General features: G+C 41.4%; 1 protein-coding gene across 2 annotated transcripts in view; it reads right to left on the reverse strand.

The window, feature by feature from the left end:
- gcgra (glucagon receptor a) overlaps positions 1-6,770 on the reverse strand; it is a 39,478-nt gene extending 32,708 nt beyond the window's left edge. For both annotated transcript variants that reach the window (XM_032537607.1, XM_032537608.1), the window contains exon 1: positions 6,475-6,770. The gene's annotated coding sequence lies outside the window, so the exon portion shown is untranslated. The remainder of the gene's footprint in view (positions 1-6,474) is intronic.
- Between the last annotated feature and the right edge of the window lie 12,003 nt (positions 6,771-18,773).

Raw genomic sequence — 18,773 nt, forward strand, 5'->3', positions numbered from 1 at the left:
AATGAGTTTTGCAGGAGATGTGAACTGTTTAGTTCAGGTGACTGTTGGTAGTGCAGACTGTACTTTGAGTTTTGCACTCTTTTTACTTCCTTTAACAGTGCCAGCTTTAACTACAGTCACTTCTGAACCTCATACAGACTGGGACAATCTAATCCTCAAACTGCTCCTTGTGGGACTTTCTCAAACGGTTTTAGGCTGGATTTAAATGTTTCGGGTGCCTGGCTGATAGTCAAGGGAATGTGGTGAATCTTCGTGCTGTGAGGTTGAAATAGCAAACTTAATACAGAACCAGGAATGAAATGCAGAGACACATTGGGTTTCTGCATCTCTGGTTGTGCTTTATTTAGGATATTAGGTTTCTTATGTTCAGTGTGTGTGTGTGTGTGTCTGTGTGTGTGTGTCTGTGTGTGTGTGTCTGTGTGGTGGTTGTGTGCTGTTAGTGGTGTGCGTGTGTGTGGTGTGTGTGTGTGTGTGTGTGTGTGTGTGTGTGTGTGTGTGTGTGTGTGGGTGGGAATTCATTACTGTTTGTGAGGCTCTTGGGATGCTTCATCAAAAGAGTATATCACTATTTAAAAAACAGTTTTTAGCTCATTTTGATAACAAAAGCTCATGTGCTGTCCTTTTGGCCGGTGCTGCAGAAACAATTCAGCCTGTCTGCCATGCGGGGCGCACAACTCTGTCAGTTTGATTAATCTTGTCGTTTTCCAACTGCAGAGCAGGCAAAACAGTGTCTGGATTTGTTCACAGGGGCAGGAAGGTAAGCCGTTGGCAGCCACCCATACCAATGTGAGTGATGGAATGTGTTGCATCAGGGCACTGCTCAGAGCACAATCTGCTCTGCTCTATATGACGCGTTTAGCCTGATGTATCTCGCTGAAAGCATCCGTTAAAATCCCCAACAATGCTGTAAGGTAACCCCTGTGTGCATCCTCCACTTTCACCAGTGATTTCTGTTGCTTTAGCAAGTGTATCTGTTTATCACCCAATAAAATAATTAATTAGATTTTCCCCTAGAGGTAAAGAGCTTATTTCAAGAAGAGGTTTCATTAAAGGAACTGAGAGTTGCTCTGGCACACTGTTGGGTATACTTGGGATAATTTAATAAACTCTTAACTTATTCGTTTAACCCAGCACGTGCCTGGAAGTTGGGACGTCAATATCACCTATCAAACTGTGGCTCGAAGCAACATGGGAGTCAATGTCTATTCAATAAGCAGTAAATGTTTCCTGCCGCCAACAGGAAGGGATTGGTTCTGATCCTTCCCATTCAATTGTGTATATAAACACTGTACGTGTTCACAGACTCTGTGTGTGTGTGTGTGTGTGTGTGTGTGTGTGTGTGTGTGTGTGTCCTGTGCGTGCGTGTGCGTGTGCGTGTGCGTGTGCGTGTGCGTGTGCGTGTGCTGTGTGTGTGTGTGTGGTGGTGTGTTTGTGTGTATGTTTTGAATATTGGCTCAAGAGGAGACTACATAATCTCTGAGTGGATCTTTTTTTTTAGTCTTTGCACGTTATTATTTAATTTGTGTTTGTTCACGTAACTGGACACAAATGCGTGTGTGTTTACAGACAAGGTGCTATGAGCTGGATGGCACACATTGCTAAATGGAGCCCAGTGGCGGTATCCAGACCGACTCTTATCACCTCTCAATCCAGAGTGGCAGCTCTTTGTTGTGGAAGCTATTCTTAGCTTGGGTCCTGGATCCAACAAGGGGGTCCATTGGAACTGGAGCCTGTAGTTTAGCACAGGACGACTGTACTCACTGACGGCTGATGACACTTACAATCCTTGTCACACCTGTCCTCCGCACCATTGAACATGCCATCATCCAGCTGAGGATCTCCTTACCAGTTTTCTCTTTAGTTCCGTCTCTTTTGTTTGATTGCTCAGTGTGTCTCTTTGCATCTCTGCAATTTGATTCTATCTCCATATCTCTTTCTCCTTCAGCTCTATAATCTTTACCACAGCCAATGAAAAGTAGACAGAAGCACGAAGCAAAACCAATGTGTTTCTCGCTTCTCATCTATTCATATCTTTCTCTCTCTCTCTCATCTCGTTAGATGGCTCATCTTTAAGGAAACTACAAAAGGCAGAGAGACATGCGGGATATGTCATCCTTTTTCCTTTCTCAAGCGTTAAGTCTGTCTTTTGTTCACCTCTCTTTAACAACCATCTTGCACTGTGCCACTCATGTAGTGCAAACATCATCGTGGGCTGACTAAATGCATTTTTAAGTGTTAGATAGAAAGTCTTCCCTCTTTTCAGAGTTAAATACTTGACAGTTTAACAGTGGCCATCAACTGTGAAGATGTACAGTACACTTAAGTCCAGAAAATCAACTGATCTCCGTCATCCTTCCATCCCATCTTTGATTTGTTCCTCCTTGAACGCCTTTACCATATTTCTCCAGCAGCCACAGTTACCACAGACACAAAGCTAAATGTTTACAGAAAAAAAAACTTTTGTCTCAGCAGCCTGAGTACTCAGCGAGTTCCAGATCAAAGACATGCCAGACAAGGAAACAAGAAACAAGAAAAGCCCTAAAGTGCTTTTCAGACAGCGCTGTGATATATGTGCATTAGGGTTGGGCGATACGGTATCCCGTGGGGTCTTAAAAAGAGCAATGGTATCAGTTTCAATATCGTCATAAAAAAAAAAAGCAATGTACTTACATAGGAAACAAGGATTAAATATTAAATATATCGTATTTTCCGGACTATAAGTCACACTTTTTTTCACAGTTTGGCTGGGCCTGCAACTTTTAGTCTGGTGCGACTTATACATCAAAATATATATAATTTAATGTGTGTTTAAATGTTAATTCATACTGAAAACATTACCAACTACACCTGCGAAAGGGCTTGTGACAACTATGTGCTGCTCCTAGAGACAACTGAGAAGGACTGAACACAAACAAAATGCCCCCAAAAAGAGAGCGCAGTAACGCTCAGCACTCACCGAAAAAGTGCTTCTAATATCCGTCACTAGTCTCCGTCCAGAGCAACGGGATCTGTTGGTCTATTTCTTTAACTGTCTATGAAAAATCATTTTCTGCAGATCACAAACTGCAGTTAAATATGCAGCCATCCATCCGTCCATCCATCCATTCATCCATCCATCTTCATCCGCTTAACAGTAATAGAGCAGCAGTAAAAAAGTTTGGAGTGAGTGAGAAACTTGTGAGGGACTAGCGAAAAGGTTATTCTTACTGCAATGAAGAAAACAAAGGAAGCAAATTGCGGGCTGAAAGCAAGATGCCCAGAGCTGGAGGAACGGGTCCACAGATGGGTGCTTGAACAACATGCTACTGGGAGAGGCTTGTCAACGGTGCAGTTACGTCTTCACGCCTTTGTAGTTGTTCTGTGTGCTACTGTGTAGTTGAAAAACTGGACGGACACCTACCATATTGAGGCTGTTGTTCTATGTGCTAAATGTCTGTTCTTGGTCTTGGATTTTGTGGAATACATTTCTACTTAAATGCAATTTATAATCCAATGCGACATATATATGTTTTTTCCTCTTCATGATGCATTTTTTCACTGATGCAACATATACTCAGGAGCGATTTATAGTCTGGAAATACGGTAACTTATTTAATGCCTAAAAATGTTTATATGTGGTTGTCATCACATGACAGTGTGGAGGAGAAAAAGAGGGGGGGGGCACACAAGTTCAGCCAACACCGCCACAATCCTTTTCTTACAGTCCCTTATTGAGTTGTAAAAGTTTATTATCTTAAAACAGGTTAAAATAATGGCACTGCTGGGTTTGACTATTTCGACTCTAATACAAATTACTTTCTTTCAAGATGCAGTGTAAGGGAGTAACAGAATTACATTCTGTGATGTGCTGATTTACTAGCCCCAGACCCGTTAAAAGACTGACTAGCCTCGTTCGACATGCTAGCTAACGTAAGCAAAAATTTGCTTGTGGTAGCAAGACTGCGGTTAGATTTTTGTAGAAGGCTATGCCGTTCGGGACTACAAATACAAAGATCTATCTGCTTGTTCATGTACACGTTCTGCCAGTTGGAACAGAACACACCAGAATAAGCATGTTCAGTAAGCAGTATTTGATGGCCCCATTCTTACACTTGTAAAATACAATTAAATGTGGAAGTAATCCAAGTATTCAGAATAAATTACTCAGATTGAGTAACGTAATGGAATATGTTACTAATTACATTTTTGGGCATGTATTCTTTTTTCTGTAACAGAATATGTTTTGAAAGTATCCTTCCCAATACTGTCAAGATGTTTACATACAAAACCTTTTCTTGATTATTTTACAGTGAGAACACTCATTTCTAGACAAAGTCGTGAAATGTCTTGAAGGTTGAATGTCAGTTACACTTTGAAACTGTTGTTTGCCCTGTCATCATGTATGACATATGAACGTCAACTGTAAAACCTGTTATTACTCATCTCTTTGGCTCACTGCTGAGATAACGTGCACGTGTAGATCTTGCTTTGAGACCACAACTGCCACATTCTAACAAAGTACACATCCATAACATTTACTATCAGCAGTATTGTGATATAACATCAAAGATGACCATTATGGAAAAAAGCTTTTGTTTTCTAGACAGAAATGTCCAATGGGAATACTCGTTTACCACATAAGCACACTCACTTTAATGACAAATCTCAGCTGAGCTCACACAACATGATACAGATGTTGTTTTCTCAAGGCACAAACATCACACAGCCTGAGAAAAGAAGAAGTGAAAAGATCAGAAAGCCCTCACTGTTATCAGTTTTAGCCCCTTGATGCCAAATCAAAGGCAGCTTTTTAAATGCATAATGTGTTGCATGGATTTGAGGGTCAAAATAGATGTAGCCTGTGAACAAATGCAACATTAATCCCAAAATGATCATTCAACATTTGCATCCACACACATAATGGAACTCACAACTAAGAAAGGTTCATCCAAATGATTGTAGCAGCACTTAGACAAGAGAGTATACAATAACTTTATGCATCTCAAAACTGCACTAATGTCTATTTTGTATGCATTGAAGCACCTGTACTGCCGGCTTATGTTTGCAAATTACCACTACAGCATACAGCAAGACATCACTTATTGATGGAGTGCATCTGTATGCAAGGCTTCAGCAAGAAGTGTCATCTCTTATGTAACTATTTACCTAACGATAGGCACATTCGTTAGCCACATTCTGTGCAGTGAAATACAATATGCACAAGGGACTGAGACATGTTGTTCTCTCACTTGGTCTAATTAGGATCAAAATCCCTCCCAGACAATTACCTTCCCAAACAATTAAATTCTGATGTATTCATTGTTAAAGTGTACACAGAGAAGCACTAATGTGTTTATTCTGCCTGTTACATGATTAGACATGTTTTTCTAATGTACAGCACAGGATGCACATGATTAATTTGCCTTAAAATTGCGAAGTCAATTGTAAAACAAAAGTATATAAAAAATGGAAACATGTCATGTTCAGCATTTTTTTCACGTCTTAGTTGTTTTAGGCTTGACTAGGTTTCATTATACTGTGTTAGAAAAGCAACACCGCACAAAGAAGGCCGAATAACTCAGCTATTCAAAGCAATGTTTATTTGTTAGATAGTGTTTTGTTCCACAGTCCTAATCTTCTATTTAAGATATCCAATGTGAGCTAATGTAGTCTTTAGAGTTCACTTCAGTCTTGATTATACGTTGTACACAGGGTGGACACAATACCAAGAACACCAGAATGCACTGACCACAATTTACAACATCAAAATGACACTGAAGTTCAATCTTACCTCTCATGCATTGTATTTGTAATATTATCTGCAAATATATCATCTGTGTTTATTATTATGTTCATCCCTATGCAGCCAGATTACTTTTTGCTCCTTGTTAAGCAGCTACATAATTATGTAGTAAAGTTAAACAGACATGTGCCTGTACGTTTGTTTAATAAGAAGAATATGTTTCAGAAATAACTGATCTTGTAACTAAATTATGGTACTGTTTTTAACAGTTCTGAAGCCCAGATAAACGTCTTTTTATTTTAAAGGACATTGCATATAAACTGCATTACATTATGCGTGAACAGTGAGGGTCACATTTACCTGGACATCCACTTAACTAAAACACACAGACAAGGGGCAGCAGACCATGGGCTAAAGATCAAGGTAAGATAAAGATAAAGATAGATAACACGGCATTTGAGCAATAAGTGACACTGCAGTTGCTGGAATTCTGATTTAAGATAATAAACTGTGTCCTAACATGTAGCCTACCCCACGAAACTAGAACAAGCTTACTGACCAGTAATGTGTCTGGGCTCTCAATAATGAGTGTGTAAACTAAGTCGTATCTAGGCATTTCTAACTAAAACATATTTACAATGTCCCTAGAAAGTCAAAATTATATTGTGAGATTTGCAGTTTAAAATATGTTTCAAAGAAAGCACACGTGGAAATATCATCAAACTAGATGAAATAAATAGAAAACAAATTACCGTTGACAGCACGGGATTCCGCTGATTTCCACTTCGCTGCTGCTCATCTTCTGGGAAGCATCTGGCAGACAGTAGGCTATCCCTCTCAGTTCAAGTGATCCGCTGTAATCCAACTTTCAAAATAAATAACCGCCTGCGTTCTGCTTCGGAGAACGGTCCAGTGTCCTGCAGACAAGTGAACTGTTTCTGGGTTGAAACAAAATAGCTTAACATGGAAATAAAACAAATTTAAAAAGTAAACGGTTGAGCTCTGTGGTTGTAGTTGGCACTGGTGGCTGGTGATCGCGAGCAGCATGCTGCTACAGCTAAACATTTTTGGTTCCCAGAACGTTCTGGGAACGTTCGTTTTGTTGTGGGAACGTTCCCTGAAGGTTTGTTTTGGTTGTAGTTTGGTTGTCTGCTGGTAATTGGAAGTTTTCTTAACGTTCCGGGAACGTTCGTTTTGGTACAGCGAACGTTTCGGAACGTTCTCCTAAAGTTCTCTAAAAGTTAAACCCTTAGAGAACGTTAGGCGAACGTTCCGAAAACGTTGCAACCTTAAGCGAACGTTAGGAGAACGTTCCCTTAACGTTGCACCTTTAGAGAACGTTAGGGGAACGTTCCCTTAGCGTTGCAACCCTCAGCGAACGTTACGCAACGGTCTCTTAACGTTAGGGGAACGTTCGCTGTAACCAAAAACAAACGTTCCCAGAACGTTAAGAAAACCTTCCAATTAACCAGCAGACAACCAAACTACAACAAAAACAAACCTTCAGGGAACGTTCCCAGAACGTTAAGAAAAGCTTAGATTCCCCTAACCTTTAAACTAATTAGTTTAAAGGTTAGGGGAATCTAACCCATACCATACCATTTGTGTGTATGTATGTACTGTAAATACACACATACATACATACAAAAGTTATATTAGAAGGAAGGAATGAACAGGCAAACTTGATGGCATTTCAAAACTTTAATATTCAAACAACTGGAAAAAATACAACAAAGATAAGGATGTAGTGTAAATGTAGTGCAAGATGCATAAAGATGTGTTTGTAAAGTGTGTGCAAAATAAGTCACTAAAAAAATATAATAAAAAAGTTAAAAAGGGGCTCCACGGCTCAGTCCTTCTCAGCTGGCCTATAAAGAAATAAACAAAAGTTAGACATGTAATACTAAGAATGAACTTTATTATGAACATAACGCAGAAGAACTTAAATTTACCGTCTGTGTGGGGCAAACTTCAGAACTTGCCCAATCAGATCCTCCGCTTCTGCAGCAGTCAGCGCAGGGAAGTTTTTTTGGCAGGCCGCTAGAGTAGAAGTCAAAATGAAGCAAAGTTATGAGTCAAATTAAAACCTCTTGTCAGCCAAGCTAAGCATAATACTAATGTGAAGAATAAAATAAAACCTGCCTGATAACCCTGCATACAGCCAGGTCCTGGAAGGCTTTCTTTGTTTTTCTCAGTGCAAGCTGTACTGTCTCAGGACATCATCGTTGCATCTTGCGCAGCATGCGGCGGACGGCATCACCTCCAGTCCAAACCACGCGGGTCGACAGGAAAAGTTGCTGTAAACATATAGTAAACATATGCATACAGTGTAGAGCTTGTACAATCTCATTTTGTAAGAGAAGTCAGTTCAGAAGAATATTAGATTTTATGCAATTATATAGTGTTTGTCTTAGGGCAGAACTATAGTCTACCTCTCATTTTGATCTCCATGTCTGAGCCAACTCCCTCTGTGTTGAGTTCTTCTGTAAAACAAAAACGTTATGTTACTCTAGCGATCCTTGCCATTTAATTTTACTTCATTGCAAATGCAAAAAACCAAAGCAACTGTACCTTCAACTGGGTCCAAGATGAAGTGGCAGTCCGTGGTGGGTCACCACAGACTCATCTGCTCTGGGCACACCAGCTGGTTTTTCCTGCATGGCGTTGATACAATAATATAAATATATATGATTTATATAAGATGAAGTTGATAGGTTGCCTGCACATGAATCTAGAACCTATTCTTTTATATTAGACAAAATATATTAAAAACACTTATGCAGGTGGTGGAGGAAGTATTATCTGCTGAGTGAAAAAGACGGAAGAGACAAACATCAGAACAATCAGATATGCACCAGTGGACTGTCAGTGGTTCCATGTTAAGAAATATGACTGGTTTTTATATGCATGATACATTTTAACTACAGACAGGGCTTCCAGAGCACGCTCCGTCCTGGACAGGTTATCTGGTCGTGCACAGATTCATCTGGAATACAGAGCCATATAGTGTGTACCCATTGCAAAATCTGTGATTTGAAATATGTGAAAAAATGTAGTCTATAATAAAGTTCTTACCATCGCTTGAAGAATCTGTCATGAACCTCCTTGGGCTTCGGCGCTGCCTTTTTTGGACACTTGCTTCATCTTCTGTCTGGATGCTGGTGTCCCTCAGCCGCCGACACCGGTCCACAGCTTTGGCGTAGGAATCTATGTTAAGAGAACATTTGTGATCCAGTAGTGCAAAAAAAGAAGAAAAGCAGTTCCATACAGAGAAAATTATATTACTATAGTATAGCAGCAATAGGTTACCTGGACACAGCCATATTTTTTAACTGGATATTTGGCCCAGCTGCTGTTGGGCAAATGGCACGCTGTGATTTGGAGCAGAGGGAGGTGCCATGGAGCTCCTGTAGAACATGAGCAGATAATCCATCTTCTCCTCAAATGTCTCCATCCGGATTCATCTGAAATAACAGATCATACAATTTGTACTGATTGCAAAAATATTTAAATGTATACAGTCAGTGTAAACATTGTACGTGACAAGATTTCTGCATTGTACCCCAGATACTTTGTAATGGGGAGACACAGCATCCACAGAAATGCATAGTGTAAAGCCAGTACTGCAGCTGTGTAGCAACACATTACGTCCCTCGCTGTATCCTTCACTCAGCTTGACGATAACTGGCTAAAGTGCGTTGCAAGATGGCTGCCGATCTACCTGGACTAAGGATTTTGATTATTTTGGCTTATTATTGTAACTGTAGTACACTAATAAAAAAAAGACCGAAAACGGATATCTTATTTGTAACAAACGAAAGATTTTACCATGATTACACAAAACATACAATGCAACAAAGCAAAACGTCGTGCACAGCAGCAAACAAAGTGCAAGATTTAGAATCCATCTAAAGCCCAACTCTGGCCTCGCCCTTTTGAATGGGAGTGCTAGGGCCCTTCTATGATGCATCTAAATCAACATTTTTAAACACTAAGAAGGCTCGACACAACATGAAACTTTACTCCAATCTCACTGGGGCTCAACACATGAATAAGCAATGAGACATGGTTTGTGCAAATAGTTTCCTAAACAGAAAAGACTTGGAGCAGCTCACTGCATGACTAGCATAGCACAAGAGCGGACGACGTTGAAAACTAACTAAAGTTAGTTGTTGACTTCAGCCAAACTTTTATTTTGGTCAACCTGACTAGAACCGGAAATACAAAGCCATACGAGGAAGAGTTTAATGTTAAACCACAAACCTCCCATTACACCCACAACATCATTTCAACTGCAAAGTATTTCGCTTACCTCTCCGTGAGCTGAGCCGCGTGGTCCTGGTCCCGCGCTCTTTCTTCTTCTAACGGGAGATCGGTCTGTCAGAGCAGAGCCCCCTACTGGTGGGGGTGAACGGTTAGGTTTTCAAACTGAATAAAGAAGTGAATTATCTTAGTTGTGAAAATTGTCCCATTGTATTCCTCTTTAAGTTGTTTCACTAAGACAGTTAAAAAACGAAGTCAAGCAAAAGTACTGTTTTAAGCTAAATTGATATCACCTTAACAAAATGCTATGCTGTTTATCTTTCTTAAATTTTATAAGTCAAATCAATTTTTGAGTGAATAACAAGTGACAGCAAACCATGCTTCTAACTCAGAACAACCAAAAACCAAACGGGAACGTTGTGTGAGTACGGCGCAACACGGGGACGTTACCGTTGGTTGGTTCTCTTAACGTTAGAGAACGTTATAACCAGGAGGGACGTTTCCCAAACTTAGCTTTTGGTTTGGTTCGAACGACCTTTAGAGAACCAAAACTACGTTCCCTAAACGTTCTGTGTTATGGGGGACTTGCGCTCCATGTAGCAGGTGCGTGTGTGTGTGTGTGTGTGGGTGGGGGTGTGGTGTGTGTGTGTGTGTGTGTGTGTGTGTGTGTGTGTGGGTGTGCGTGGCGTGTGCGCGTGCGTGTGCGGTGTGTGTTTAGTTCTTGACAGTTTTTTTGCTGAAAGAAGGACCTTTGGTTTATTGTTCGCTTGTTTGATGTAAGCTTGTTGCCTATACACTGTTTGTGCATAGAGGGCACTCTATAAATGTGATGCTAAACATTAGTTTAAGGAAAGGTTGATATTTTTGGGAAATAAGCTAATTTGCTTTCTTGTCATGAGAAGATCAAATAGCCTATACTACCAGTAGCCAGTTAACTGAGCTTAACAAAGTCTGCCACCAGTACCTCCAAAACTCACTAATAGCTAACGCCTTGTATCTCACCAGCAATCTTCACAAAAACAGTTCAATCAGGAGGGACCTCATTTTGAGTGAACAGTTAGGTCATATATATTGACGTGTGCACAATAATGTTAAAATATGTTCATTATGTCCTCAGTTGTATGTTAGGTAATATGATGCTGTACTGTTCCATATTGTGTAAATGTTTACCACAAGGGAGCGCTATTGTGTGAGCTATAGAGGGCGCGTTTGCGTCATTGTTTGTCCCAGTTGTTATGCCGTAGCGCAGAGAGAGAAGCTGTGTGACCGTGAGACTGATGTGTCCGAAGCTAAATAAATATGCCAAGAACGGCTAAAGATGATTCATCTCCACCGCCAACTTATTTCTTCCGAATACAACGTTAGCTGCAACAACAGTATAACATAACTCAACAGGTTATGGGCCCAGGAGTTGTTCGGAAGATAAGTTTGTCAGTTCCCACCGTTTAGAAAGTCGCAACGGACCGCGTGCTAACGGACTACTAGTAGTAAGAAAAGAGCAAGCTAACATGGCGGAGCAACGAAGGACGTGCAGGTTGCCTCGACTGACATTCGACGGAGATGAGAATAAGTATGAGCTTTGGGAGACCAAAATGTTGGGACATTTTCATTTAGCAGGGCTAAAGAACACTGTGCTGGAAGAAACGAAGTCAGAAGCCGAGATAGCAGCAGTGGCTCAGAAAAACGCTGACGCATCCATGAGAGTTGATTTTACTGTTAGATGACAAAAGCCTCTCATTAGTTATGAGGGATGCGCCCAACAATGGAAGAAAGCTCTAGAAATATTGAGAGAGTATTATGCAGGGAGGGGAAAGCCCCGTATAATCAACTTATACACCACGTTAACGTCGCTTCAAAAGGCAAATGATGAAAGTGTGATGGATTATATCATCAGAGCAGAAACCGCCATAACGGCGCTGCGGAACGCAGGTGAAACGTTAGGGGACGGCCTGCTAGTGGCTATGGTCTTAAAGGGATTGCCGGAGACTTTTAAGCCATTTGCAATACATATGGCACATACAGACGATAAAACCACGTTTGCAGAATTCAAGACTAAACTACGCAGTTTTGAAGAGACAGAGAAGATAAAAGCAGCTGAGTCAAGCGACAGTGTGATGAAGTTTCAAGGAAAAACCGGACGGCGGCCCGCCAAGACGAGCGCACGTGGCTGGAACAGAGACGACACAGAGATGGTGTGCTTCAAGTGCGGCACCAAAGGCCACCGAGCAAAGGGATGCCGACAGAAGACATGGTGTAGTCTTTGCAGAAGTGACACACATAAAGACGCCACGTGTAGGCGTAAGGAGATGGACACTAAGGGCAAAAATGATGGTGCGAGTAAAGTCTCAGAAGATGCCGACGAGGACTATGTATTCAAGATGAGAGACGGAGGGACCGGTAACCAGCTGGCACGCAGCATCCAGAAGAGGGGTCTGATGGTGGACACGGGAGCTACCTCTCATATAATCACAGACATAACCATGTTCAAGAGCTTCGACTGCGCGTTCAGTCCAGAAACGCACAGTGTCGAGCTGGCAGACGGCACCCGGTGCAGCGGGATCGCTCAGCGGAGGGGAAATGCTGAGGTTTTCCTTATCGACAGCAGGGGACAGCGACGCAAGGCAACGCTGAAAGACGCTTTGTTCGTACCGTCGTACCCCCAAAGCATCTTCTCAGTGAAGGCAGCAACTACGAGTGGGTCTACGGTTGTCTTTAAAGAAGATAAAGACGCCCTGATAACCAGAGACGGTACCAGATTTAACATTCATGTATATGGCAGGTTGTATTATTTGCATACTGAAGCTGCGTCTAATGATAAGTGTAATGCATGTCACGACATACAGACATGGCATGAGATATTAGGCCACTGTAACTATGACGATGTTCTTAAGTTACAAAATGTTGTTGAAGGTATGCAGATCAAGGGCAAAACAGGTAAACCCGAACAAGAGTGTGAGGTGTGTATTCAGGGAAAGTTTGCCCAAACCAGAAATAGGGACCCTGATACCAGAGCAAAGGCTCCCTTACAGATGGTACACACAGATCTTGCAGGTCCTGTAGCTCCAGAGTCAATAGATGGTTACAAATATGTGCAGTCATTTACTGACGATTACTCAAGCGCAGTGTTTGTATATTTTCTAAAGAAGAAAAGTGACACAGTACAGGCTACGGAAAAGTTCCTAGCAGATGTATCCCCTTATGGGAAAGTGAGATGCCTCAGGTCCGACAACGGAACAGAGTTTACGTGTGGTGATTTCCAAGCACTGTTGAGGAAAAACAAGATCAGACATGAAACGTCAGCTCCGTATTCCCCACACCAGAACGGAACTGCAGAGAGGGGTTGGCGTACTCTTTTTGAGATGGGCAGGTGCATGATAGTTGAAAGTGCCTACCAAAGCAGCTATGGCAATATGCAGTACAAACAGCAGCAGTGGTACGAACAGGTGTCTTAACAGGCGTACAGGGCTGACTCCTATGAGATGGTGACGAGCAGGAAGCCAATGTGTCAAAAGCAAAAGTTTGGGTCTGTGTGTACATGTACAAACAGGACAAGGGAAAACTGATTCCAGATGTGACCTGGGGCGTTGTGTGTTACGATAAGAACAGCCCGGCGGATTTGGTGTATCATCCAGATACAAACAGAGTACAAAAACACAGACTAGTGAAGTTGTAAGCAAGACAGCTGAGGAAAAACAGACACAGACAGATGGGCCAGATCCAGGCGATGGCTATGACCGTGTGAGAACCAAGACTAGTGAGGTACACAGGGGGTCAGTGGAGTACAGAAAGTGCTTTAGAACCAAGTGTACTGAGTAGAAGTGCCCAAAGTGATAGTCCAGATGCAATAACGAGGTCTAGAGACCATGATCAAACACAACAGAGTGTGACGAGTGGTTAACCCGAAGTAGAAGGTATCCAACAGAGAAAGAAGAACACCAAGTTACCTAGATGATCATAACTGAAGACAGTACAGTGATGGGGTCAATATCACGGTAGACTACTGCTGCAGAGCAGTGTGTGGCATCCCACAGACATTTGGGGGAGCAATGGGGTCAGTAACTCAAAAGAATGGGTTAAAGCCCATGGATGAGGAAATACGTCTTTAAATGAGAACAAGACTTTTACCCGACAGCACTGGCAATAGGCAAGAAAACAGTGGGGGGTAGATGGGTTTATTCCATCAGACGGATGTAGATGGAAAAGACAAATACAAAGCACGGTTTGTGGCCAAGGGTTATAGCCAGAGAATGGGAGTCATCGGGGAAACGTTTTCACCCACAGCAGACCTGACCAGTGTAAGGGTGGTGCTACAGAAAGCAGCACAGGAGAATTTACTCCTGCACCAAATGGACGTTAAAACAGCGTACTTACACGCTCCTTTAGACTATGAGATCTACATCGATCCACCAGAGGGTTACCAAGAGAAAGATGGCATAGTTTATAAGCTAGAGAAATCACTTTATGGTCTTAAACAATCCGGGCGAAACTGGAATAGAGTTTTACACGATTGTCTAACAGGGGATGGATTCACACAGAATCCAGCTGACCATTGTGTTTATGCCAAAGAGTCAAAAGAAGGGAAGGTGATCCTAATCATATGGGTCGATGACTTGTCATTGCAGAAGCAATGAAGAGAGACTGAAAAGTGTGAAAGAGATGGTGCAGAAAAGTTTAAAATGAAAGATTTGGGTAAACTCAAACATTTTCTGGGTATTGATTTCAGTCAGTCAGATGGGTGTATAAAGATGTCACAGGAAAGGTACACTAACAAGATATTGCAGCGTTTTAACATGCAAGATTGCCGAACCAGGGAAACACCCTGTGAGCAAAAGCTAGAGTCTATGAAGATGCTGTAAAGATGGAAGATGTCAGAATGTACAGGGAGGCTGTAGGAAGTCTTATATATCTGACTACTTGTACCAGACCAGATTTAAGTTTTATTGTGAGTAGGTTATCACAGTATTTCGCTGAGCCTACAGAGGAGCAGTGGGTCACTGTGAAGCACGTACTAAGGTATCTTAAAGGCACCGCAGAGAAAGGGTTAAGTTTTAGGAGAAACGACAGTGAGAACCTAGGTATACAAGCCTACAGTGATGCCGACTGGGCGGCTGATACCAGTGACAGACGCAGTACCACAGGGTACTGTGTGAGGCTTAGTCAGAACAGCTCCCTGATCTCGTGGAAGACTAAAAAGCAACCTACCGTTGCGCTATCCACATGCGAGGCGGAATATATGGCACTGTCCTCAACCATACAGGAGTGTTTATACCTAGAGCAGTTACTGGGAGGTATAGACAACTACAAGTACACACAAACTCTAGTACACGAGGACAATCAGGGAACAATCGCTCTTGCCAAAAAACCCTGTGAACAGACGGAGGTGTAAACATATAGACATAAAGTATCACTTTATCAGGTCTACTGTGAATGAGGGAAGAGTTACTTTGATGTATTGTCTACTGATAACATGATTCTGATGTAATGACCAAACCTGTAAGTAAGTTGAAACATGCAGAGGTTGCAGATGCACTGTTTGGAGATGATAGTGTATGACAGATCCAATTCATTCTGTTTTTCTGCTTTATTTAGAATATGGCAACCTGAGTACAAGTGGGGGTGTAAAATATGTTCATTATGTCCTCGTTGTATGGTAGTGGTATATGTACCTACTTTCCATATTGTGTAAAGTTTACCACAAGGGAGCGCTATTGTGTGAGCATAGAGGGCGGTTTGCGTCATTGTTGTCCCAGTTGTTATGCCGTAGCGCAGAGAGAGAAGCTGTGTGACCGTGAGACTGATGGTGTCCGAAGCTAAATAAATATGCCAAGAACGGCTAAAGATGATTCATCTCCCCGCCAACTTATTTCTTCGAATACAAAGTTAGCTGCAAAACAGTATAACAACTCACAAATAATGCTAAATGATTTAGTGATTAGACCCCATCGTGACATTATCAAATTCTCTTTGTGACGTCATCATACTTTAAGGGGAGGGAGAAGCAGTGAATATGTAGGATACCTCCCGGATGGAGTCTAGACACTAGGTGATGGTGATGACAAGAGAGGATGCTAAGGTCTGGATGGATTAGAAGAGGTCTGGTGAGCTCAGCCCTGGGCGCTGGAATTGATGAACTGGAGGTGAATGGGGCGGAGGAGGGTCGCGAGGATTCCCGCTGAAATGAAAGCTGACAGCAACGCAGAGAACAACATTTAAATATTGACAGCAAGAATCTGATTGGCCAATAGAGATTGTGGCTAAACTAAGGTGACCAGATTTCTCAGAGAAAATCCGGGGACATTTTCAGCTCAGAAGCGTACTGTATATACTGTACCTCCAAAACACGTCATGTTTTTATTTTTGTAAAACTTAAAACGGGGACACTAGACCTGGAGCTGTTCTCATTAGGGGCTGAGCCCCTCTACAGGTCTGATTCTAGAATCGCCCCTGCTGTTACTTCATACTTGTACTCCACTACACCTCAGAGGGGAATGTTGTAATGTTTACTGAACTACATTTATCGGACAGCTTTTGCTTTATTGCTTCAGGCTTGTTTCTGCAACAGCTCATTGAGTATCGGATACAATAAAAACTATTGAGGAAAGATTTTTCTTTGACATCGATGCAGTATTGAACAAGATCGCTGCAGTTGGCAGCAGAGAAACAAGCAAGAATGTATAAGTTAATAGGACAATTGTCCAGCTTGTATTTACGTTCATAAAAGTGCTCGTTTTGCTGCTGACAGACTCAGATTAATATTCTAAGTGTCTGACAACATTATGGAAAGGATGTCTAAGGAGGTCGACCTTTCTGTCAAAGATTAAGATCCTTTTTTAAAACATGAAAGTGTGTTCGCTAAACCCACCAGACTCCATGTAAGTAGGCCTAATCAGTCATTTTAGCATCGTAAAATACGGCTTTCTAAAACATCTCTGAGCTCTGAGCAGCGCTGGGAGTGAAGTGAATGAGAATGAGTGAGTAACATAAGATAGTCTTTCTGGCTGAATTTACGCTAAGCTTCATAAGTGTAAAAAACAAAAATGTGCAGTTTATTAATGGATTACATGCTAAACTACTAGGCTACTTGGTCAGAACCAGTTGCCATTCAACCAGAAGACAGTCAATTAAGTTTGTGGTCATCTCAGTTAAGAAATATCCCGGTAACCTACAAACCCTGTCAAAACACCAAATAGTTGTTTTTACACTTCTATTTTTGTATGGATTCAAAATAACAAGATATTTAGTAAGCTGTACAGGTGCTGGCAGATTTTGTTAGCTTTGACCATAGCCAAGCTGTTTCTAGTCTTTGTGCTAAGCTAAGTTAGCAGGCTGATAGCTGTTTAATTTCGTGTTTATTGGACAAACATGGCAGAGTTATCGATCTTCTCATCTAACTCTTAGCTAGAAAACAACAGAGTGTATTCTATTTTCCAAAATGTCAGACATGTTCCTTTAATAATTAATCTATAGACTGACCAAAGTAGGTTTTTGTGTTTGTATGGACCTCAACAGCCCCTTCTCCGGGAGACCTTAGGTTCCAGAAGTACAGTACATTTCTCATTCATTTCTCCCACTGATGTCTGGAAAATCCGTATGTAAAAAGTTTTAGACCACTTCTTAGGCTTATCCAAGACATCACGAATAAAAGACATGTATCTCAAAACAAATTTGGTGTCCCATGAACTTTTGGCATCTTTATGAGCCTATACAATTGCTAAGTTATGTCGCAGCTGGTTTGAAGTCTACCATCAGTGGTTATGATTTTATGGCTTATACCCCAATTGTCAATGGAGAAATTGTATTGTATTTTTACTTCCGGAACTGGCTGTGGGCAAGACTGTTGAGATCTATAGGCCTATGTGAGAAATCCACAATATGTTTTATAATATATCAATAGCATCTGATAATGTTTGTATTTTGTGACTTTGTTAAACCACAATATGAAAAAAAATCAATAACTAACCTAAAATAATATTTGGAGACCTATTTGCTTGTGTTCCTGAGAGACTGAGGTCTACAAACTTCAATCCAATTTATAAAAAATACTTTGATCCAGATGACTAATATCTCTGATGTGCTCTCATTCATTTTCTCCTTTTTGGAAATGGTTGTGCGTTTTTTTCTCTGGGCAAGGCCATTTCATTTTCTATATATTTAATTTATTGCAAATGAAGGTTATATTTAGTGTGGTCACCACTGAAATGCTAAGTTGAACTAATCAGTGTTTTCCTTAGTGATATTCATCCCTGCTTGAAGTTTTAAGTTAAGAATCCATCCTGTAAGAAATGTGGACTGTTGTAAGGTGAGGTCAGATGGATGTGTTCACAAAGGATTAGACTGAGCGAGCCACTGAAAATGCATTGAATACCGTCAGCGTTTTCAGAATGAATGTGGAAGTCTTAAAGTTTTCCCACTAGGGAGCCTGTATATTAACACTCACAATCTGTGGAATTGCTTAGTCCCAAAACCAACTAATCAATCACCTCGCTTCGCAGTGAACTGACTGCATATTGCCATGTAAATAAAATCCTGCGTACCACTAGGAGCTGTAGACGGCTGTATGTTGTTGCAGTAAATCCCTGAACAAAAAAATTGTCTTTCTACTTGCAAAACACTCACTCTCTCACACATACACACACACACACACACACACACTCACAAACACACACACACAACTCTAGTGTAGAGTATGTGAGTGAGGGTCAGGAGAGCAGTCTCCAAACCATCCGCCAGAGGGAGCCAGTAGCCAGTAGAACACTGCCAACACAACGAGACTGCTTAATTAATATTT

Source organism: Etheostoma spectabile, chromosome 15, assembly GCF_008692095.1.
Source record: "Etheostoma spectabile isolate EspeVRDwgs_2016 chromosome 15, UIUC_Espe_1.0, whole genome shotgun sequence".
Classification (NCBI taxonomy): Eukaryota; Metazoa; Chordata; class Actinopteri; order Perciformes; family Percidae; genus Etheostoma; species Etheostoma spectabile.